Here is a 24,873-nt window from a genome sequence, read left to right as displayed (position 1 = left end):
TTAATGCACAGCATAGACAATGCAGAGAAGGGGCCAGGAGTAATATATACTGTTTAGAGTACACAGTGATTGTCGGTCTTACGTTTATTACTTTGATTGTGAATAAGCAATGAAAAATATGTAAGCCAAAAACATGTTGAGCGTGTGGCGTCTAATGTTCTTGTCAGTATTGTGTCCTTTTTACATGTGTTATGCTCTGGCCAGAGTGGATTACTTTTCCTGCACATTATTTGGTCTGAGTTTACTCTGTGGTAAAAGCGGATGCCCAGTGGGGGTTTATCTATCTATATATTTGTCTGTCTATTATACTATGGATCAAAGATAAAATGACTGCTTGGCTATAAAGCTGATACTCCGAACAAAATGGTCCTGCTGTCTATCCTCCGTAAAGGGGTATACCTTCTTCCCCCTTTTACAGTCGAGACTGGACACACCGACGAGACAGCAGTGCAGAGTTCGAACTCTTTGTTTCCGAACCCTAAGAAGCGATCTACCTCTTTGCAGATCCCTCTCCTAGGTCGATCACAGTGTAAAGAGGGATCAGCCTCAAAAAGACGTACTTGCGAACAGTATAGAAGCTCCATAAGCCCTTCATATCAAAGAATCAGAATATGTTGAGAAGAGGTCAGAAGTGTAATGTGAAACAGCTTTTTAATGTACAATAAAGACTATACAGAAAAAAGGTCAGGAGTGCAACGTACAACATACACTACACAGAGAATGGGTCAAAAGCATAATGTACAGTGTAACACAGACTATAGAAAGATAAGAGAGGAGTTTAATGCACAGCATAAACAGTGCAGAGAAGGGGCCAGGAGTAACATATACTGTTTAGAGTACACAGTGAGGTAAACCAGATTCACTCATGGCAACCGATACAGAAATCTATGTATTACTCCCAAGTGCAAATGGGAAGCCTGCAGTCCAAATGTGTTCATATATCCAAAGGCTCTGTTCTCACTTGTCCATTGTGGGTACACATGCACAATTGCACACTGTGCAGCCCTTTATCAGGTGCACAGCATTACTAATAATTTTTAATGGCACCTCCATACGCCATGCTAATGTGTGTACATTCATGTGTGCCAAAACATATGGTACTTTATTACATTTTAATGTGGTGCGATTTTTAATAGAGGCCAGGGAATTATTTTGTACATTTCTTGTGCATAGCGCAGTCCATTGAAATTAATGGGCTGCCCAAACATGACACGCAGACTGCGGCCGGCCAGTTCTGGGAGGGCGTCATATGACGTCCTCTCAGAACGTGCCCTCCCGCACGCCCCCAGGGGCGCGCACCCGGCGATCTACAATCTCAAACTAGATTCACTCGTGGCAACCGATACAGAATGGGCTGCCCAAATATGACGCACAGAAACACACAGAAAGTTTTTGTTTAACCACTCGCCGACTGCAGATAGCCAATTGATGGCTTCACTGCGGCCGGCCAGTTCTGGGAGGGCGTCCTATGGACACAGCTGATCACGTGATGTGGTAAAAGGTCAATCATAGTGGCCTTTTACCAGATTAGCCCTGTTCAATGACAGAGCAGATCACTGGTAAATGCAGTTGTGTGAGGAAAATACTGCCGATAACTGGCAATTGTCAGAGGATGAATCAGCACTGATCATCAGTGCCCTGATGATCAGTGTCCATCAGTGCCACCCACCCGTGCCTAGCAGTGCCACCCACCTGTGCCTAGCAGTGCCACCCACCTGTGCCCATCAGTGCTGCCAGTCAGTGCTGCTCATTAGTGCCGCCTATCTGTGCCCATCATTGTTGCATAACAGTGCCGCCTCATCAGTGCCGCATATCAGTGCTGCTTATCAGTGCCCATCAGTGCTGCCTATCAGTGCCACCTATCAGTGCTGCCTATCAGTGCAGCCTCATCAACGCACATTAGTGAAGGAGAACAATTACCTGTTTGCAAAATTGTATAATAGAAACAAAGAAACATTTTTTTTTCCAAAATTTTTACTCTTTTTTTGTTTATAGCACAAAAAATAAAACACCCAGTGGTGATTAAATACCACCAAAAGAAAGCTCTATTTGTGTGAAAAAAACGATACAAATTTCATATGGGTACAATGTTGCATGACTGCGCAGTTGTCATTCAAAGTGCGACAGCGCTGAAAGCTGAAAATTGGCCTGGGCAGGAAGGGGGTATAATTGCCCAGTAGGCAAGGGGTTAAAATCTATGTATTATACTTATGATGGAGTGGAATCACCACTCTCTTCCAGGGTTACAGAGCCATTAGGATCTTCAGTATCCAGCATATTCAGTAGGCCCCATTCACACCTAAGCGTTTTGAAAAAGCACAGAAAATCCCAAGTATGTACATGCATTTACAAAATGCGCATAACATGCATGTGACGCTTGTGGTGCCATTCACTGGTAATGGCACCTCAAACGCAGTAAGCAGACATGTTTCTGCATGTGGAAAAGTGCACAAAAATCGTGTCAAAACGCACAAAGTTCAATGCTGAAAAAGCTACATGCACTACTTTGGCGCGTGTGTTGTGCGTAGGGAAGCCCATTGAAATGAATGGGCTGCCCTATGCGTGTAGTACACAAATACACACAAAAAAGTGCTCTTTTTACCTGCGTCCACAAAATGCAGTTTATAGATACAGGATAAAAAAAATTACAAAGGAAAAAAATCTTTTACAATTATGGTGGTGGCCTTTGGGGTGTAGTATGTGTCATTATTTGTCTGTACTACAGTCCCAGCTGCCCACACCATACATGGCAGGAAGGGGGCACTTTACCAGGATAAAGAGATGTGGACTGCTCAGCTCCGCCCACTCACATGCTGGCTTAGCTGCTAATGACAGTTTTGAAACTGCACCCAAAATCGCCATTCATACATGTATTATCAGCCCAGAAGCCATTGGCTGCCCCTCTGGGCTGTTCTGTGGCTACTACTGCTCTGAATTACATCCCCAGCTGCCCACACTGCACCTAGAAGGGAATAGGTCCCTTCACCGTAACAAACATGGCCGCCGGAGTCCTCAGCTCCGCCCCATTTAGCTACTTAGCAAGTAATGACAGCTTTAAAACAGGAAACAAAATCAGCATTGGTACATAAATAATCAGCCCAAAAGCCATGAGATGTCCCTCTGGGGTGTGCCCACACTGTACATAGAAAGGAATGAGTTCTTTTACCATAACAAAGATGGCCGCCGAAGTCCTCAGTTCAAATCACACAGATGCTGGGTTAGCAACTAATGACAGCTTTGAAACTTGAATAAAAATCGGCATTCAAACATGTACAAACATTACAAAATGCATGAACTGCCCCTCCAGAGTGTACTGTGGCGATTACTACTCTGAATGACATTCACGGCTGCCCACACTGTATATAGAGGAGAATAGGTCACTGTACCTTAACAAAGATGGTCATCGTAGTACTCGTCTCCGCCTCTCCTTGGCTCCTCCTCTCATATGGCCCAGTCTGTGGTGTCTTCATAACTGACGGAGGTGGAGCTTCAGCCCAGCAGTCCACTCCTCTCGATGAGAAGGCAGCAAATGAATAGTTGCTAGGGACTCCAGAGTACTTAGCAACCGAGGTTTGCTCCGCCCCCTGCTGTGCCTGACTCCTCCCACTTCCCTCTCCCTGATTGGCTGACTTCTGGAACTTGTCAGGTGTAATGGGGGTTGTGATAGGAGCTGTATTGAGCTATGGGGAGGGGGACTGTGATCTATGGGGGACCTCAGAGGGGATCTAGCTCTGTATACACAAGCATTGCTATAGAAATGTCTGTCATCTCATGTAGAGGTGATCATGACATCACACTCTGCGTTCTATGGACACTTTACTACTTTGTTGTCAGAGGTTTTATATAAAGTGACCCTTCCCCCTCCCCCCACACTTTGTATCATTGCACTCCTCCCCCTCCGCTGTCACAGATGGACATTTTATTTCATTATTCTATTTATTATTCTACTTTTTTTGGCATTTTTTCTTAAATTTGTTTATTGCTGTAATATCTTTTTTTCTTGTCCCCTCACATTTACAGGTGATCATGACATCACACTCTGCTTTCTATGGACACTTTGCTACTTTTGTTTGTCAGTTTTCTTTTAAAGTGACCCTCTCCCCCCCCCCCCCCCCGCGCACTTTGTATCATTGCACTCCTCCCCCTCACTGTCACAGATGGACATTTCTTTGTATTTCTTTTATGGATTATTCGCCTTTTTTGTATTTCTTTATTAATTTTTGTAATACCATTTTCCTTGTCCCCTCCCACCACTGGCAGGACTCTCCGACATCCTCCTGGAATACTGATGTCATGCATCCCAGGAAGCCTCGGGGTCCTGTACAACGCATGCGCTGCTGTGCATCATCAGGGCTCTGGCAGTCTCTTCCTGATTCTTGCAGCTGTAGCCATGATGCTGCACTTTGTCCAATGCGTGCCATCAGGGGGACGGCTACAAGAACCCGGGAGAGACAGCGGCCCCTTGATGATGTACCAAAACACCTGACTGTTTCGTGAGCGCAGCAAAATTGTAACTTTTTATGTGTATTTATGAAACGTTGTGGTGCCATTCATTGTTAATGACATCACAAACACAGCAAGCACACGCGTGTTGTTCCACTTGGCAGACGTGTCAAAACGCACAAAGCTTCATGCTACTTTGGCACGTGTGTCATGTGTAGGGCCGCCTACTGAAATGAATGCGATTTTGCATGCGTTCATGGAATGTACTTTATAGCTTACAAAAAATGATAAAGGAAGTCATTCTTTTACCAGAACAAAGAGCTCTGAGCGCTCGGCTCCACCCCGCAACATTGTGCTGGGCTGGCAGATTATCACAGCTTTGTACCAAAACTGCTATTCATTGATGTATGGATGTGTATGGATGATGGCAACAGCCATCAGGGGTCCCTCTGGGGTGTATTGCAGCTATTACTGATCTGCACCACATTCCCTGCTGCCAACACCAGACATTGGAGTGAAAGGGTCACTTTACCATAAAAGAGATGGCCGCTGGAGTGCTCAGCTCCACCTCCCATCCTTGGCTCCACCTCCCATCCTTGGCTCCACCTCCCATCCTTGGCTTCACCTCTCATCCTTGGCTTCACCTCTCATCCTTGGCTCCACCTCTCATCCTTGGCTCCACCTCTCACTCAGTCTCTGTAATCCTTCAAACTTACTGAAAGCTCTTCAGAAAATGGCAGACCTGGACTGTCAGCCCACCAATCTGCAGCGCTGGATCCCCACTGAGCAGCGGTCAATGATTGCTAGGAACGCCAGCGTACTTAGCAACTTCTTAACAACCAATGGTGTCTTGTATATGCCTTGTCCCCTGCAGCACACTTCCTCCCAGTTCCCGTCTCCTGTCTGCCCTTCTTCAGGGACATATTGGTCAGGCACTGGGCACTGTGATGGGCTCTACTGATCTATGGGGCTACTTTGATCCATGAGGGAACTCTGATCTATGGGGGGTATTCTGATGATGCAAATGATCTGTGGGGGTACTCTGATGTATGTGGGCACTCTGATCTATGGGGATACTCTGACTGGGGTACCTGATTTGTGGGGGTACTCTGATCTGTAGATGCACTCTATGGGGTTCTCTGATTGGAGCACCTGATCTATGGGGGTACTCTGATGAGGGCAACTGATCTTTGTGGGTACTCTGATTTGTGGGGGTACTCTGATCTGTAGAGGCACTCTATGGCGGTACTCTGATTGGGGCACCTGATCTGTGGGGGTACTCTGATTGGGGCACCTGATCTGTGGGGGTACTCTGATTGGGGCACCTGATCTGTGGGGGTACTCTGATTGGGGCACCTGATCTGTGGGGGTTCTCTGATTGGGGCACCTGATCTGTGGGGGTACTCTGATTGGGGCACCTGATCTATGGGGGTACTCTGATCTATGGGGGTGCTCTGATCTATGGGGGTGCTCTGAATGGGGCACCTGCAATTCTGCAGCATAGAGGGGGTATGTTTTTTTTTAGTACCCCCATACATCTCAGACTGATGCTGCAGTGTGGCGGGGGTATAAATGTTTGTTTTTTGAGAACCCCAAAGTTCTCCTTTAATTGACCTCCTACTTGATGGTGCCTAGTTAGTTCCATGTGTGACACCAGACTACAGCATGACATTAGGTAAGGGGTGCATTCTTCCTACTGACCACCAATGTGAGGGACACTTTTGCAATTGACCCTGATTAAACTCGTAAGTTGTCCTTGGCTCCACCTGTCACTCAGGCTCCGTTGACCAATACATTTCCTGAAGATTCTTCAATAAAGGGCAGACCTAGACTGTCAGCCTGCCAATCAGCAGCACCGGATTCCCGCTAAGCAGCAGTGAATGGTTGCTAGGGGTTTCTTTAGCAATTGATGAAGCCCCATTTGCTCCACCCCCTGCGGCATGCTTCTCTCCTCTAGTTCCTGCCCCTGCCTGGCTGGCTACAAGGACTTGTCAGGTATAATGGGTGCCGTGATAGGAGCTGTGCTGATCTATGGGGAGGGGGACTCTGATCTATGGGGGAACTCAGAGGGAATCTAGCTCTGTATGCACAAGCATTCCTATAGAAATGTACATTTACAAGTGATAATGATAATAAAATCTGCTTTCTATGGACAGTTTGTAACGTTTTTTTAAAAAAGTTCTGTTTAAAGGGAACCTTCACCCTCCCCACCCACTTTGTATAATTGCACTCCTACCCCCTCCACTGTCACAATTGAATATTTTTTAATTTCTTATTCTACTTTTTTGCATTTTGTATGAAACTTTTTTGTGGTAATACCTTTTTTCTTGTCCTTTCCCGCCACTGCCAGGAGCATTCCAGGAAGCCTTGGGGTCCTGTACAACGCATGCGCTGCTGTGCATCATCGGCTCTGGCTGTCTCTTCCTGGTTCTTGCAGCTGTATCCCTGATGTTACACTGTGGCACGTGCATGCCATCAGGGGGACAGCTACAAGAATCCGGAAGACACATCGGCCCCTCGATGTAAGTAAACAAGATGGAGGCATGGTGAACAGCTTGCAGCGAATTTCAGCTGGAGAGGCGGTATAATTAGAAAACCCCTCTGCAGTGTAAAGAGCAGGCTCTATGGCAATCTGCATCAAGTGTCTTGGAGCTGCAGCGGCTGGGCAGTAGCCATCGCATGCATCAATGATTGCAGCGAATCTGGTTGGGTCTCTGTTAGTTATGGTTCAACAAGTAATATCAGTTCTCTGTATAGGTAAACCAGATTCACTCATGGCAACCGATACAGAAATCTATGTATTACTCCCAAGTGCAAATGGGAAGCCTGCAGTCCAAATGTGTTCATATATCCAAAGGCTCTGTTCTCACTTGTCCATTGTGGGAACACATGCACAATTGCGCACTTTGCAGCCCTTTATCAGGTGCACAGCATTACTAATAATTTTTAATGGCACCTCCATGCGCCACGCTAATGTGTGTACATTCAAAATTTTTACTCTTTCTTTGTTTATAGCACAAAAAATAAAACACCCAGTGGTGATTAAATACCACCAAAAGAAAGCTCTATTTGTGTGAAAAAAACGATACAAATTTCATATGGGTACAATGTTGCATGACTGCGCAGTTGTCATTCAAAGTGCGACAGCGCTGAAAGCTGAAAATTGGCCTGGGCAGGAAGGGGGTATAAGTGCCCGGTAGGCAAGGGGTTAAAATCTATGTATTGTACTTATGATGGAGTGGAATCACCACTCTCTTCCAGGGTTACAGAGCCATTAGGATCTTCAGTATCCATCATATTCAGTAGGCCCCATTCACACCTGAGCGTTTTGTAAACGCACAGAAAATCCCAAGTATGTACATGCATTTACAAAATGCGCATAACATGCATGTGACGCTTGTGGTGCCATTCACTGGTAATGGCACCTCAAACGCAGTAAGCAGACATGTTTCTGCATGTGGAAAAGTGCACAAAAATCGTGTCAAAACGCACAAAGTTCAATGCTGAAAAAGCTACATGCACTACTTTGGCGCGTGTGTTGTGCGTAGGGAAGCCCATTGAAATGAATGGGCTGCCCTATGCGTGTAGTACACAAATACACACAAAAAAAGTGCTCTTTTTACATGCGTCCACAAAATGCAGTTTATAGATACAGGATAAAAAAAATTACAAAGGAAAAAAATCTTTTACAATTATGGTGGTGGCCTTTGGGGTGTAGTATGTGTCATTATTTGTCTGTACTACAGTCCCAGCTGCCCACACCATACATGGCAGGAAGGGGGCACTTTACCAGGATAAAGAGATGTGGACTGCTCAGCTCCGCCCACTCACATGCTGGCTTAGCTGCTAATGACAGTTTTGAAACTGCACCCAAAATCGCCATTCATACATGTATTATCAGCCCAGAAGCCATTGGCTGCCCCTCTGGGCTGTTCTGTGGCTACTACTGCTCTGAATTACATCCCCAGCTGCCCACACTGCACCTAGAAGGGAATAGGTCCCTTCACCGTAACAAACATGGCCGCCGGAGTCCTCAGCTCCGCCCCATTTAGCTACTTAGCAAGTAATGACAGCTTTAAAACAGGAAACAAAATCAGCATTGGTACATAAATAATCAGCCCAAAAGCCATGAGATGTCCCTCTGGGGTGTGCCCACACTGTACATAGAAAGGAATGAGTTCTTTTACCATAACAAAGATGGCCGCCGAAGTCCTCAGTTCAAATCACACAGATGCTGGGTTAGCAACTAATGACAGCTTTGAAACTTGAATAAAAATCGGCATTCAAACATGTACAAACATTACAAAATGCATGAACTGCCCCTCCAGAGTGTACTGTGGCGATTACTACTCTGAATGACATTCACGGCTGCCCACACTGTATATAGAGGAGAATAGGTCACTGTACCTTAACAAAGATGGTCATCGTAGTACTCGTCTCCGCCTCTCCTTGGCTCCTCCTCTCATATGGCCCAGTCTGTGGTGTCTTCATAACTGACGGAGGTGGAGCTTCAGCCCAGCAGTCCACTCCTCTCGATGAGAAGGCAGCAAATGAATAGTTGCTAGGGACTCCAGAGTACTTAGCAACCGAGGTTTGCTCCGCCCCCTGCTGTGCCTGACTCCTCCCACTTCCCTCTCCCTGATTGGCTGACTTCTGGAACTTGTCAGGTGTAATGGGGGTTGTGATAGGAGCTGTATTGAGCTATGGGGAGGGGGACTGTGATCTATGGGGGACCTCAGAGGGGATCTAGCTCTGTATACACAAGCATTGCTATAGAAATGTCTGTCATCTCATGTAGAGGTGATCATGACATCACACTCTGCGTTCTATGGACACTTTACTACTTTGTTGTCAGAGGTTTTATATAAAGTGACCCTTCCCCCTCCCCCCACACTTTGTATCATTGCACTCCTCCCCCCCCGCTGTCACAGATGGACATTTTATTTCATTATTCTATTTATTATTCTACTTTTTTTGGCATTTTTTCTTAAATTTGTTTATTGCTGTAATATCTTTTTTTCTTGTCCCCTCACATTTACAGGTGATCATGACATCACACTCTGCTTTCTATGGACACTTTGCTACTTTTGTTTGTCAGTTTTCTTTTAAAGTGACCCTCTCCCCCCCCCCCCCCCGCGCACTTTGTATCATTGCACTCCTCCCCCTCACTGTCACAGATGGACATTTCTTTGTATTTCTTTTATGGATTATTCGCCTTTTTTGTATTTCTTTATTAATTTTTGTAATACCATTTTCCTTGTCCCCTCCCACCACTGGCAGGACTCTCCGACATCCTCCTGGAATACTGATGTCATGCATCCCAGGAAGCCTCGGGGTCCTGTACAACGCATGCGCTGCTGTGCATCATCAGGGCTCTGGCAGTCTCTTCCTGATTCTTGCAGCTGTAGCCATGATGCTGCACTTTGTCCAATGCGTGCCATCAGGGGGACGGCTACAAGAACCCGGGAGAGACAGCGGCCCCTTGATGATGTACCAAAACACCTGACTGTTTCGTGAGCGCAGCAAAATTGTAACTTTTTATGTGTATTTATGAAACGTTGTGGTGCCATTCATTGTTAATGACATCACAAACACAGCAAGCACACGCGTGTTGTTCCACTTGGCAGACGTGTCAAAACGCACAAAGCTTCATGCTACTTTGGCACGTGTGTCATGTGTAGGGCCGCCTACTGAAATGAATGCGATTTTGCATGCGTTCATGGAATGTACTTTATAGCTTACAAAAAATGATAAAGGAAGTCATTCTTTTACCAGAACAAAGAGCTCTGAGCGCTCGGCTCCACCCCGCAACATTGTGCTGGGCTGGCAGATTATCACAGCTTTGTACCAAAACTGCTATTCATGGATGTATGGATGTGTATGGATGATGGCAACAGCCATCAGGGGTCCCTCTGGGGTGTATTGCAGCTATTACTGATCTGCACCACATTCCCTGCTGCCAACACCAGACATTGGAGTGAAAGGGTCACTTTACCATAAAAGAGATGGCCGCTGGAGTGCTCAGCTCCACCTCCCATCCTTGGCTCCACCTCCCATCCTTGGCTCCACCTCCCATCCTTGGCTTCACCTCTCATCCTTGGCTTCACCTCTCATCCTTGGCTCCACCTCTCATCCTTGGCTCCACCTCTCACTCAGTCTCTGTAATCCTTCAAACTTACTGAAAGCTCTTCAGAAAATGGCAGACCTGGACTGTCAGCCCACCAATCTGCAGCGCTGGATCCCCACTGAGCAGCGGTCAATGATTGCTAGGAACGCCAGCGTACTTAGCAACTTCTTAACAACCAATGGTGTCTTGTATATGCCTTGTCCCCTGCAGCACACTTCCTCCCAGTTCCCGTCTCCTGTCTGCCCTTCTTCAGGGACATATTGGTCAGGCACTGGGCACTGTGATGGGCTCTACTGATCTATGGGGCTACTTTGATCCATGAGGGAACTCTGATCTATGGGGGGTATTCTGATGATGCAAATGATCTGTGGGGGTACTCTGATGTATGTGGGCACTCTGATCTATGGGGATACTCTGACTGGGGTACCTGATTTGTGGGGGTACTCTGATCTGTAGATGCACTCTATGGGGTTCTCTGATTGGAGCACCTGATCTATGGGGGTACTCTGATGAGGGCAACTGATCTTTGTGGGTACTCTGATTTGTGGGGGTACTCTGATCTGTAGAGGCACTCTATGGCGGTACTCTGATTGGGGCACCTGATCTGTGGGGGTACTCTGATTGGGGCACCTGATCTGTGGGGGTACTCTGATTGGGGCACCTGATCTGTGGGGGTACTCTGATTGGGGCACCTGATCTGTGGGGGTTCTCTGATTGGGGCACCTGATCTGTGGGGGTACTCTGATTGGGGCACCTGATCTATGGGGGTACTCTGATCTATGGGGGTGCTCTGATCTATGGGGGTGCTCTGAATGGGGCACCTGCAATTCTGCAGCATAGAGGGGGTATGTTTTTTTTTAGTACCCCCATACATCTCAGACTGATGCTGCAGTGTGGCGGGGGTATAAATGTTTGTTTTTTGAGAACCCCAAAGTTCTCCTTTAATTGACCTCCTACTTGATGGTGCCTAGTTAGTTCCATGTGTGACACCAGACTACAGCATGACATTAGGTAAGGGGTGCATTCTTCCTACTGACCACCAATGTGAGGGACACTTTTGCAATTGACCCTGATTAAACTCGTAAGTTGTCCTTGGCTCCACCTGTCACTCAGGCTCCGTTGACCAATACATTTCCTGAAGATTCTTCAATAAAGGGCAGACCTAGACTGTCAGCCTGCCAATCAGCAGCACCGGATTCCCGCTAAGCAGCAGTGAATGGTTGCTAGGGGTTTCTTTAGCAATTGATGAAGCCCCATTTGCTCCACCCCCTGCGGCATGCTTCTCTCCTCTAGTTCCTGCCCCTGCCTGGCTGGCTACAAGGACTTGTCAGGTATAATGGGTGCCGTGATAGGAGCTGTGCTGATCTATGGGGAGGGGGACTCTGATCTATGGGGGAACTCAGAGGGAATCTAGCTCTGTATGCACAAGCATTCCTATAGAAATGTACATTTACAAGTGATAATGATAATAAAATCTGCTTTCTATGGACAGTTTGTAACGTTTTTTTAAAAAAGTTCTGTTTAAAGGGAACCTTCACCCTCCCCACCCACTTTGTATAATTGCACTCCTACCCCCTCCACTGTCACAATTGAATATTTTTTAATTTCTTATTCTACTTTTTTGCATTTTGTATGAAACTTTTTTGTGGTAATACCTTTTTTCTTGTCCTTTCCCGCCACTGCCAGGAGCATTCCAGGAAGCCTTGGGGTCCTGTACAACGCATGCGCTGCTGTGCATCATCGGCTCTGGCTGTCTCTTCCTGGTTCTTGCAGCTGTATCCCTGATGTTACACTGTGGCACGTGCATGCCATCAGGGGGACAGCTACAAGAATCCGGAAGACACATCGGCCCCTCGATGTAAGTAAACAAGATGGAGGCATGGTGAACAGCTTGCAGCGAATTTCAGCTGGAGAGGCGGTATAATTAGAAAACCCCTCTGCAGTGTAAAGAGCAGGCTCTATGGCAATCTGCATCAAGTGTCTTGGAGCTGCAGCGGCTGGGCAGTAGCCATCGCATGCATCAATGATTGCAGCGAATCTGGTTGGGTCTCTGTTAGTTATGGTTCAACAAGTAATATCAGTTCTCTGTATAGGTAAACCAGATTCACTCATGGCAACCGATACAGAAATCTATGTATTACTCCCAAGTGCAAATGGGAAGCCTGCAGTCCAAATGTGTTCATATATCCAAAGGCTCTGTTCTCACTTGTCCATTGTGGGAACACATGCACAATTGCGCACTTTGCAGCCCTTTATCAGGTGCACAGCATTACTAATAATTTTTAATGGCACCTCCATGCGCCACGCTAATGTGTGTACATTCAAAATTTTTACTCTTTCTTTGTTTATAGCACAAAAAATAAAACACCCAGTGGTGATTAAATACCACCAAAAGAAAGCTCTATTTGTGTGAAAAAAACGATACAAATTTCATATGGGTACAATGTTGCATGACTGCGCAGTTGTCATTCAAAGTGCGACAGCGCTGAAAGCTGAAAATTGGCCTGGGCAGGAAGGGGGTATAAGTGCCCGGTAGGCAAGGGGTTAAAATCTATGTATTGTACTTATGATGGAGTGGAATCACCACTCTCTTCCAGGGTTACAGAGCCATTAGGATCTTCAGTATCCATCATATTCAGTAGGCCCCATTCACACCTGAGCGTTTTGTAAACGCACAGAAAATCCCAAGTATGTACATGCATTTACAAAATGCGCATAACATGCATGTGACGCTTGTGGTGCCATTCACTGGTAATGGCACCTCAAACGCAGTAAGCAGACATGTTTCTGCATGTGGAAAAGTGCACAAAAATCGTGTCAAAACGCACAAAGTTCAATGCTGAAAAAGCTACATGCACTACTTTGGCGCGTGTGTTGTGCGTAGGGAAGCCCATTGAAATGAATGGGCTGCCCTATGCGTGTAGTACACAAATACACACAAAAAAAGTGCTCTTTTTACATGCGTCCACAAAATGCAGTTTATAGATACAGGATAAAAAAAATTACAAAGGAAAAAAATCTTTTACAATTATGGTGGTGGCCTTTGGGGTGTAGTATGTGTCATTATTGTCTGTACTACAGTCCCAGCTGCCCACACCATACATGGCAGGAAGGGGGCACTTTACCAGGATAAAGAGATGTGGACTGCTCAGCTCCGCCCACTCACATGCTGGCTTAGCTGCTAATGACAGTTTTGAAACTGCACCCAAAATCGCCATTCATACATGTATTATCAGCCCAGAAGCCATTGGCTGCCCCTCTGGGCTGTTCTGTGGCTACTACTGCTCTGAATTACATCCCCAGCTGCCCACACTGCACCTAGAAGGGAATAGGTCCCTTCCCCATAACAAACATGGCCGCCGGAGTCCTCAGCTCCGCCCCATTTAGCTACTTAGCAAGTAATGACAGCTTTAAAACAGGAAACAAAATCAGCATTGGTACATAAATAATCAGCCCAAAAGCCATGAGATGTCACTCTGGGGTGTGCCCACACTGTACATAGAAAGGAATGAGTTCTTTTACCATAACAAAGATGGCCGCCGAAATCCTCAGTTCAAACCACACAGATGCTGGGTTAGCAACTAATGACAGCTTTGAAACTTGAATAAAAATCGGCATTCAAACATGTACAAACATTACAAAATGCATGAACTGCCCCTCCAGAGTGTACTGTGGCGATTACTACTCTGAATGACATTCACGGCTGCCCACACTGTATATAGAGGAGAATAGGTCACTGTACCTTAAAAAAGATGGTCATCGTAGTACTCGTCTCCGCCTTTCCTTGGCTCCTCCTCTCATATGGCCCAGTCTGTGGTGTCTTCATAACTGACGGAGGTGGAGCTTCAGCCCAGCAGTCCACTCCTCTCGATGAGAAGGCAGCAAATGAATAGTTGCTAGGGACTCCAGAGTACTTAGCAACCGAGGTTTGCTCCGCCCCCTGCTGTGCCTGACTCCTCCCACTTCCCTCTCCCTGATTGGCTGACTTCTGGAACTTGTCAGGTGTAATGGGGGTTGTGATAGGAGCTGTATTGAGCTATGGGGAGGGGGACTGTGATCTATGGGGGACCTCAGAGGGGATCTAGCTCTGTATACACAAGCATTGCTATAGAAATGTCTGTCATCTCATGTACAGGTGATCATGACATCACACTCTGCTTTCTATGGACACTTTACTACTTTGTTGTCAGAGGTTTTATATAAAGTGACCCTTCCCCCTCCCCCCACACTTTGTATCATTGCACTCCTCCCCCCCCGCTGTCACAGATGGACATTTTATTTCATTATTCTATTTATTATTCTACTTTTTTTGGCATTTTTTCTTAAATTTGTTTATTGCTGTAATATCTTTTTTTCTTGTCCCCTCACATTTACAGGTGATCATGACATCACACTCTGCTTTCTATGGACACTTTGCTACTTTTGTTTGTCAGTTTTCTTTTAAAGTGACCCTCCCCCCCCCCCCCCCGCGCACTTTGTATCATTGCACTCCTCCCCCTCACTGTCACAGATGGACATTTCTTTGTATTTCTTTTATGGATTATTCGCCTTTTTTGTATTTCTTTATTAATTTTTGTAATACCATTTTCCTTGTCCCCTCCCACCACTGGCAGGACTCTCCGACATCCTCCTGGAATACTGATGTCATGCATCCCAGGAAGCCTCGGGGTCCTGTACAACGCATGCGCTGCTGTGCATCATCAGGGCTCTGGCAGTCTCTTCCTGATTCTTGCAGCTGTAGCCATGATGCTGCACTTTGTCCAATGCGTGCCATCAGGGGGACGGCTACAAGAACCCGGGAGAGACAGCGGCCCCTTAATGATGTACCAAAACACCTGACTGTTTCGTGAGCGCAGCAAAATTGTAACTTTTTATGTGTATTTATGAAACGTTGTGGTGCCATTCATTGTTAATGACATCACAAACACAGCAAGCACACACGTGTTGTTCCACTTGGCAGACGTGTCAAAACGCACAAAGCTTCATGCTACTTTGGCACGTGTGTCATGTGTAGGGCCGCCTACTGAAATGAATGCGATTTTGCATGCGTTCATGGAATGTACTTTATAGCTTACAAAAAATGATAAAGGAAGTCATTCTTTTACCAGAACAAAGAGCTCTGAGCGCTCGGCTCCACCCCGCAACAATGTGCTGGGCTGGCAGATTATCACAGCTTTGTACCAAAACTGCTATTCATGGATGTATGGATGTGTATGGATGATGGCAACAGCCATCAGGGGTCCCTCTGGGGTGTATTGCAGCTATTACTGATCTGCACCACATTCCCTGCTGCCAACACCAGACATTGGAGTGAAAGGGTCACTTTACCATAAAAGAGATGGCCGCTGGAGTGCTCAGCTCCACCTCCCAACCTTGGCTCCACCTCCCATCCTTGGCTCCACCTCTCATCCTTGGCTTCACCTCTCATCCTTGGCTTCACCTCTCATCCTTGGCTCCACCTCTCACTCAGGCTCTGTAATCCTTCAAACTTACTGAAAGTTCTTCAGAAAATGGCAGACCTGGACTGTCAGCCCGCCAATCTGCAGCGCTGGATCCCCACTGAGCAGCGGTCAATGATTGCTAGGAACGCCAGCGTACTTAGCAACTTCTTAACAACCAATGGTGTCTTGTATATGCCTTGTCCCCTGCAGCACACTTCCTCCCAGTTCCCGTCTCCTGTCTGCCCTTCTTCAGGGACATATTGGTCAGGCACTGGGCACTGTGATGGGCTCTACTGATCTATGGGGCTACTTTGATCCATGAGGGAACTCTGATCTATGGGGGGTATTCTGATGATGCAAATGATCTGTGGGGGTACTCTGATGTATGTGGGCACTCTAATCTATGGGGATACTCTGACTGGGGTACCTGATTTGTGGGGGTACTCTGATCTGTAGATGCACTCTATGGGGTTCTCTGATTGGAGCACCTGATCTATGGGGGTACTCTGATGAGGGCAACTGATCTTTGTGGGTACTCTGATTTGTGGGGGTACTCTGATCTGTAGAGGCACTCTATGGCGGTACTCTGATTGGGGCACCTGATCTGTGGGGGTACTCTGATTGGGGCACCTGATCTATGGGGGTACTCTGATCTATGGGGGTGCTCTGAATGGGGCACCTGCAATTCTGCAGCATAGAGGGGGTATGTTTTTTTTTAGTACCCCCATACATCTCAGACTGATGCTGCAGTGTGGCGGGGGGTATAAATGTTTGTTTTTTGAGAACCCCAAAGTTCTCCTTTAATTGACCTCCTACTTGATGGTGCCTAGTTAGTTCCATGTGTGACACCAGACTACAGCATGACATTAGGTAAGGGGTGCATTCTTCCTACTGACCACCAATGTGAGGGACACTTTTGCAATTGACCCTGATTAAACTCGTAAGTTGTCCTTGGCTCCACCTGTCACTCAGGCTCCGTTGACCAATACATTTCCTGAAGATTCTTCAATAAAGGGCAGACCTAGACTGTCAGCCTGCCAATCAGCAGCACCGGATTCCCGCTAAGCAGCAGTGAATGGTTGCTAGGGGTTTCTTTAGCAATTGATGAAGCCCCATTTGCTCCACCCCCTGCGGCATGCTTCTCTCCTCTAGTTCCTGCCCCTGCCTGGCTGGCTACAAGGACTTGTCAGGTATAATGGGCGCCGTGATAGGAGCTGTGCTGATCTATGGGGAGGGGGACTCTGATCTATGGGGGAACTCAGAGGGAATCTAGCTCTGTATGCACAAGCATTCCTATAGAAATGTACATTTACAAGTGATAATGATAATAAAATCTGCTTTCTATGGACAGTTTGTAACTTTTTTTTAAAAAAGTTCTGTTTAAAGGGAACCTTCACCCTCCCCACCCACTCTGTATAATTGCACTCCTACCCCCTCCACTGTCACAATTGAATATTTTTTAATTTCTTAGTCTACTTTTTTTGCATTTTGTATGAAAATTTTTTGTGGTAGTACCTTTTTTCTTGTCCTTTCCCGCCACTGCCAGGAGCATTCCAGGAAGCCTTGGGGTCCTGTACAACGCATGCGCTGCTGTGCATCATCGGGGCTCTGGCTGTCTCTTCCTGGTTCTTGCAGCTGTATCCCTGATGTTACACTGTGGCACGTGCATGCCATCAGGGGGACAGCTACAAGAATCCGGAAGACACAGCGGCCCCTCGATGTAAGTAAACAAGATGGAGGCATGGTGAACAGCTTGCAGCGAATTGCAGCTGGAGAGGCGGTATAATTAGAAAACCCCTCTGCAGTGTAAAGAGCAGGCTCTATGGCAATCTGCATCAAGTGTCTTGGAGCTGCAGCGGCTGGGCAGTAGCCATCGCATGCATCAATAATTGCAGCGAATCTGGTTGGGTCTCTGTTAGTTATGGTTCAACAAGTAATATCAGTTCTCTGTATAGGTAAACCAGATTCACTCATGGCAACCGATACAGAAATCTATGTATTACTCCCAAGTGCAAATGGGAAGCCTGCAGTCCAAATGTGTTCATATATCCAAAGGCTCTGTTCTCACTTGTCCATTGTGGGAACACATGCACAATTGCGCACTTTGCAGCCCTTTATCAGGTGCACAGCATTACTAATAATTTTTAATGGCACCTCCATGCGCCACGCTAATGTGTGTACATTCATGTGTGCCAAAATATATGGTACTTTATTACATTTTAATGTGGTGCAATTTTTAATAGAGGCCAGGGAATTATTTTGTACATTTCTTGTGCATAGCGCAGTCCATTGAAATTAATGGGCTGCCCAAACATGACACTCAGACTGCGGCCGGCCAGTTCTGGGAGGGTGTCATATGACGTCCTCTCAGAACGTGCCCTCTCGCACGCCCCCAGGGGCGCGCACCCGGCGATCTACAATCTCAAACTAGATTCACTCATGGCAACCGATACAGAATGGGCTGCCTTAATATGACGCACAGAAACACACAGAAAGTGTTCTGTTTAACCACTCTCCGACCGCAGATAGCCAAATGATGGCTTCACTGCGGCCGGCCAGTTCTGGGAGGGAGGCCTATGGACACAGCTGATCACGTGATGTGGTAAAAGGTCAATCACAGTGGCCTTTTACCAGATTAGCCGTGTCCAATGACACAGCAGATCACCGGTAAATGCAGTTGTGTGAGGAAAGTACTGCCGATAACTGGCAATTGTCAGAGGATGGATCAGCACTGATCATCAGTGCCCGGATGATCAGTGTCCATCAGTGCCACCCACCTGTGCCTAGCAGTGCCACCCACCTGTGCCTAGCAGTTCCACCCACCTGTGCCCATCAGTGCTGCCAGTCAGTGCTGCTCATTAGTGCCGCCTATCTGTGCCCATCATTGTTGCATAACAGTGCCGCCTCATCAGTGCCGCATATCAGTGCTGCTTATCAGTGCCCATCAGTGCTGCCTATCAGTGCCACCTATCAGTGCTGCCTATCAGTGCAGCCTCATCAACGCACATTAGTGAAGGAGAACAATTACCTGTTTGCAAAATTGCATAATAGAAACAAAGAAAAACTTTTTTTTCCAAAATTTTTACTCTTTCTTTGCTTATAGCACAAAAAATAAAACACCCAGTGGTGATTAAATACCACCAAAAGAAAGCTCTTTTTGTGTGAAAAAAATGATACAAATTTCATATGGGTACAATGTTGCATGACTGCGCAGTTGTCATTCAAAGTGCGACAGCGCTGAAAGCTGAAAATTGGCCTGGGCAGGAAGGGGGTATAAGTGCCCGGTAGGCAAGGGGTTAAAATCTATATATTATACTTATGATGGAGTGGAATCACCACTCTCTTCCAGGGTTACAGAGCCATTAGGATCTTCAGTATCCAGCATATTCAGTAGGCCCCATTCACACCTGAGCGTTTTGTAAACGCACAGAAAATCCCAAGTATTTACATGCATTTACAAAATGCGCATAACATGCATGTGACGCTTGTGGTGCCATTCACTGGTAATGGCACTTCAAACGCAGTAAGCAGACATGTTTCTGCATGTGGAAAAGTGCACAAAAATCGTGTCAAAACGCACAAAGTTCAATGCTGAAAAAGCTACATGCACTACTTTGGCGCGTGTATTGTGCGTAGGGAAGCCCATTGAAATGAATGGGCTGCCCTATGCGTGTAGTACACAAATACGCACAAAAAAAGTGCTCTTTTTACCTGCGTCCACAAAATGCAGTTTATAGATACAGGATAAAAAAAATTACAAAGGAAAAAAATCTTTTACAATTATGAGGGTGGCCTTTGGGGTGTAGTATGTGTCATTATTTGTCTGTACTACAGTCCCAGCTGCCCACACCATACATGGCAGGAAGGGGGCACTTTACCAGGATAAAGAGATGTGGACTGCTCAGCTCCGCCCACTCACATGCTGGCTTAGCTGCAAATGACAGTTTTAAAACTGCACCCAAAATCGCCATTCATACATGTATTATTAGCCCAGAAGCCATTGGCTGCCCCTCTGGGCTGTTCTGTGGCTACTACTGCTCTGAATTACATCCCCAGCTGCCCACACTGCACCTAGAAGGGAATAGGTCCCTTCCCCATAACAAACATGGCCGCCGGAGTCCTCAGCTCCGCCCCATTTAGCTACTTAGCAAGTAATGACAGCTTTAAAACTGGAAACAAAATCAGCATTGGTACATAAATAATCAGCCGAAAAGCCATGAGATGTCACTCTGGGGTGTGCGGGTACTATTTCTGCTCTGAATTACATTCCCGGCTGCCCACACTGTACATAGAAAGGAATGAGTTCTTTTACCATAACAAAGATGGCCGTTGAAGTCCTCACTTCCACCCACACAGATGTTGGGTTAGCAACTAATGACGGCTTTGAAACTTGAATCAAAATCAGCATTCAAACATGTACAAACATTACAAAATGGATGATCTGCCCCTACAGAGTGCACTCTGGCGATTACTACTCTGAATCACATTCACGGCTGCCCACACTGTATATAGAGGAGAATAGGTCACTGTACCTTAACAAAGATGGCCATCATAGTATTCGTTTCCGCCTCTCCTTGGCTCCTCCTCTCATATGGCCCAGTCTGTAGTGTCCTCATAACTGACGGAGGTGGAGCTTCAGCCCAGCAGTCCACTCCTCTCGATGAGAAGGCAGCAAATGAATAGTTGCTAGGGACTCCAGAGTACTTAGCAACCGAGGTTTGCTCCGCCCCCTGCTGTGCCTGACTCCTCCCACTTCCCTCTCCCTGATTGGTTGACTTCTGGAACTTGTCAGGTATAATGGGGGTTGTGATAGGAGCTGTATTGAGCTATGGGGAGGGGGACTGTGATCTATGGGGGACCTCAGAGGGGATCTAGCTCTGTATACACAAGCATTGCTATAGAAATGTCTGTCATCTCATGTACAGGTGATCATGACATCACATTCTGCGTTCTATGGACACTTTACTACTTTGTTGTCAGAGGTTTTATATAAAGTGACCCTTCCCCCTCCCCCCACACTTTGTATCATTGCACTCCTCCCCCTCCGCTGTCACAGATGGACATTTTATTTCATTATTCTATTTATTATTCTACTTTTTTTGGCATTTTTTCTTAAATTTGTTTATTGTTGTAATATCTTTTTTTATTGTCTCCTCACATTTACAGGTGATCATGACATCACACTCTGCTTTCTATGGACACTTTGCTGCTTTTGTTTGTCAGTTTTCTTTTAAAGTGACCCTCTCCCCCCCCCCCCCCCCCCCCCGCACACTTTGTATCATTGCACTCCTCCCCCTCACTGTCACAGATGGACATTTCTTTGTATTTCTTTTATGAATTATTCGCCTTTTTTGTATTTCTTTATTAATTTTTGTAATACCATTTTCCTTGTCCCCTCCCACCACTGGCAGGACTCTCCGACATCCTCCTGGAATACTGATGTCATGCATCCCAGGAAGCCTCGGGGTCCTGTACAACGCATGCGCTGCTGTGCATCATCAGGGCTCTGGCAGTCTCTTCCTGATTCTTGCAGCTGTAGCCATGATGCTGCACTTTGGCCAATGCGTGCCATCAGGGGGACGGCTACAAGAACCCGGGAGAGACAGCGGCCCCTTGATGATGTACCAAAACACCTGACTGTTTCGTGAGCGCAGCAAAATCGTAAGTTTTTATGTGCATTTATGAAACGTTGTGGTGCCATTCATTGTTAATGACATCACAAACACCTCAAGCACACATGTGTTGTTCCACGTGGCAGACATGTCAAAACGCACAAAGCTTCATGCTACTTTGGCACGTGTGTCATGTGTAGGGCCGCCTACTGAAATGAATGCGATTTTGCATGCGTTCATGGAATGTACTTTATAGCTTACAAAAAATGATAAAGGAAGTCATTCTTTTACCAGAACAAAGAGCTCTGAGCGCTCGGCTCCACCCCGCAACATTGTGCTGGGCTGGCAGATTATCACAGCTTTGTACTAAAACTGCTATTCATGGATGTATGGATGTGTATGGATGATGGCAACAGCCATCAGGGGTCCCTCTGGGGTGTATTGCAGCTATTACTGATCTGCACCACATTCCCTGCTGCCAACACCAGACATTGGAATGAAAGGGTCACTTTACCATAAAAGAGATGGCCGCTGGAGTGCTCAGCTCCACCTCCCATCCTTGGCTCCACCTCCCATCCTTGGCTCCACCTCTCATCCTTGGCTCCACCTCTCATCCTTGGCTCCACCTCTTACTCAGGCTCTGTAATCCTTCAAACTTACTGAAAGCTCTTCAGGAAATGGCAGACCTGGATCGTCAGCCCGCCAGTGTGCAGTGCTGGATCCCCACTGAGCAGCAGTCAATGATTGCTAGGAACGCCAGCGTACTTAGCAACTTCTTAGCAACCAATGATGTCATGTGTATGCCTTGTCCCCTGTAGCACACCTCCTCCCCGTTTCCGTCTCCTGTCTGCCATTCTTCACGAACATATCGGATAGGCACTGGGCACTGTGATGGGCTCTACTGATCTATGGGGCTACTCTGATCTATGAGGGAACTCTGATCTATGAGGGGTATTCTGATGACTGCAACTGATCTGTGGGGGTACTGTGATGTATGTAGGCACTCTTATCTATGTGGGTACTCTGATTGGGGCACCTGATCTGTGGGTCTACTCTGATCTATGAGGGAACTCTGATCTATGGGTATACTCTGATGACAGCAACTGATCTGTGGGGGTACTTGAATCTATGGGGGGCACTCTTATCTATGGGGGTACTCTCAGGCACCTGATCTGTGGGAGTACTCTGATCTATGGGGGCACTCTGATCTATGAGGGTACTCTGATGAAGGCAACTGATCTGTGGGGGTTCTCTAATCTATGGGGACACTCTAATCTATGGGGTTACTCTGAGGTACCTGATCTGTGGGGGTACTCTGATCTATGGGAGTACTCTGATTTGGGCACCTCATCTATGGGGGTTCTCTGGTGGGGGCAACTGATCTGTGGGGGTACTCTGATCTATGGGATACTCTAATGAGAGCATCTGATCTATTGGGGTACTCAGATGGGAGCACCTGATCTATTGGGGTACTCAGATGGGAGCACCTGATCTATGGGGGTACTCAGATGGGAGCACCTGATCTATGGGGGTACTCAGATGGGAGCACCTGATCTATGGGGGTACTCAGATGGGGCAGCTGTTCTGTGAAGGTTTAGAGGTGAATCCCAGGATAAGCAAATATTGTCTAAATACAAGAGTCCTGTGTATTCTTCTTGAATCTCAATGTGTTTGGTTTATTTCTTCCAGATCTGCGTAGTAATCCAGTGTGAACTTTTCCCTCTGTGCAGGAGCTTCCTGTAATAAAGACCGCTCACTGCTGCTCTCTCTCTTTGCACAGGGTGACTGGTCTTGTCTCTGCCCCTCTGGTGGTTTTCTGAAGGCAGGTTGCGATGGATGGGTCCTGCCTGGTCCCGCCCACAGCTCTGCTCTCTGCACAGGCTATGTACAGAACAGTGAAGATGTCACTGCTACGTGTACAAGATAATATCTGGGTTTGCAAAGGCATATGGTGCTCCCAAAGTGGACATCCTTTGTGGCTATTAGGAATTATATATTTTAAAGTGTTTGTGCTCGGAGTTCAGCTGTAAACCTAAAAATGAAGATGCCTTTTTTAACCAATATATTGTGTTTGAAAAATGTTACTAAAAGTATTTTTTAAACAGGTATCCCAGTGAAGCTCCCAGCAGAGCACATAGTAAGGGGCCAGATCGATAAATCGCCTTTACAGAATAATACTTCATCTGTAATCAACATTCTAGTGTACTGCACAGAGGTAAGAATTGATGGGCTACTCATAGATTTACTTCAGTTATTTAAAAGTGACCTACGGGAACACAGCTAAATCCACAAATGAGATCCATACAAGGGAGCCGTCTTACCTGCCAAAGGATTTGTGCTTCTGTCCGTACACTGGTGATAGTTACACAGCTCCCACACACAGCACAACACGGTCTAGATGGGCTTTTCTCTGATACAATTAAAGTGATTATAAAGGTTTGATTATTTTTTTCATATAATAAACATGTTATACTTACCTGTTCTGGCACAGCAGCCCAGGATCCTCCTCTTCTGGGGTCCCCCGCCAGCACTCCTGGCTCCTCCTCCCTTCCAAGTGCCACCACAACAAGCTGCTTGCTATGGGGGCACTCGCACGGGTTTGATCCCGAGCTGAGCTGTGTGCATCTATTAATACACACACTGCAGTTCAGCCTCGCCCCTGGTCCCTTGAGTGACAGCAACAGGAGCCAAAGGAGTTGGTTGCGGACAGCTGCAGCATCACAGTGATGCTGCAGCATAGAAGTGGGTAAGTATGTTTGTTTTTTTTTAGTACCCCAATACATCTCAGACTGATGCTGCATTGTGGCGGGGAGTATGGATGTTTGTTTTTTGAGAACCCCCAGATTTTCCTCTAATTGACCTCCTATTTGATGGTGCCTGGTTAGTTTCATGTGTGACACCAGACTACAGCATGACATTAGGTAAGGGGTGCATTCTTCCTACTGACCACCAATGTGAAGGACACTTTTGCAATTGACCCTGATTAAACTTGTAAGTAAAGGTTCCCGAAAACCTGAAAATTATTTTTTTTTTTATACTGTTAGAGGATTTACGATAGAAAAAGCCTGGTTTAGACCTTCCTGTAATCTCCTCACCACCCCTACTAGATGCATTGTTCTCCCAGCTTTAGAGGGAACACTACATTTAGCAATTTGCCTGGGTGCTCACAGGATTGGGCCTTCCTTTTCTAAGATTTCCCATCACATTCTCTCTCAGTGATAACCCAGCTCCCTATCTGATCTATCTACAT

This window comes from Staurois parvus, unplaced genomic scaffold, assembly GCF_062004578.1.
Source record: "Staurois parvus isolate SC_StPar_1 unplaced genomic scaffold, SC_StPar_1.0 ptg001365l, whole genome shotgun sequence".
Taxonomy (NCBI): Eukaryota; Metazoa; Chordata; class Amphibia; order Anura; family Ranidae; genus Staurois; species Staurois parvus.
This window is presented reverse-complemented; position numbering follows the sequence as displayed.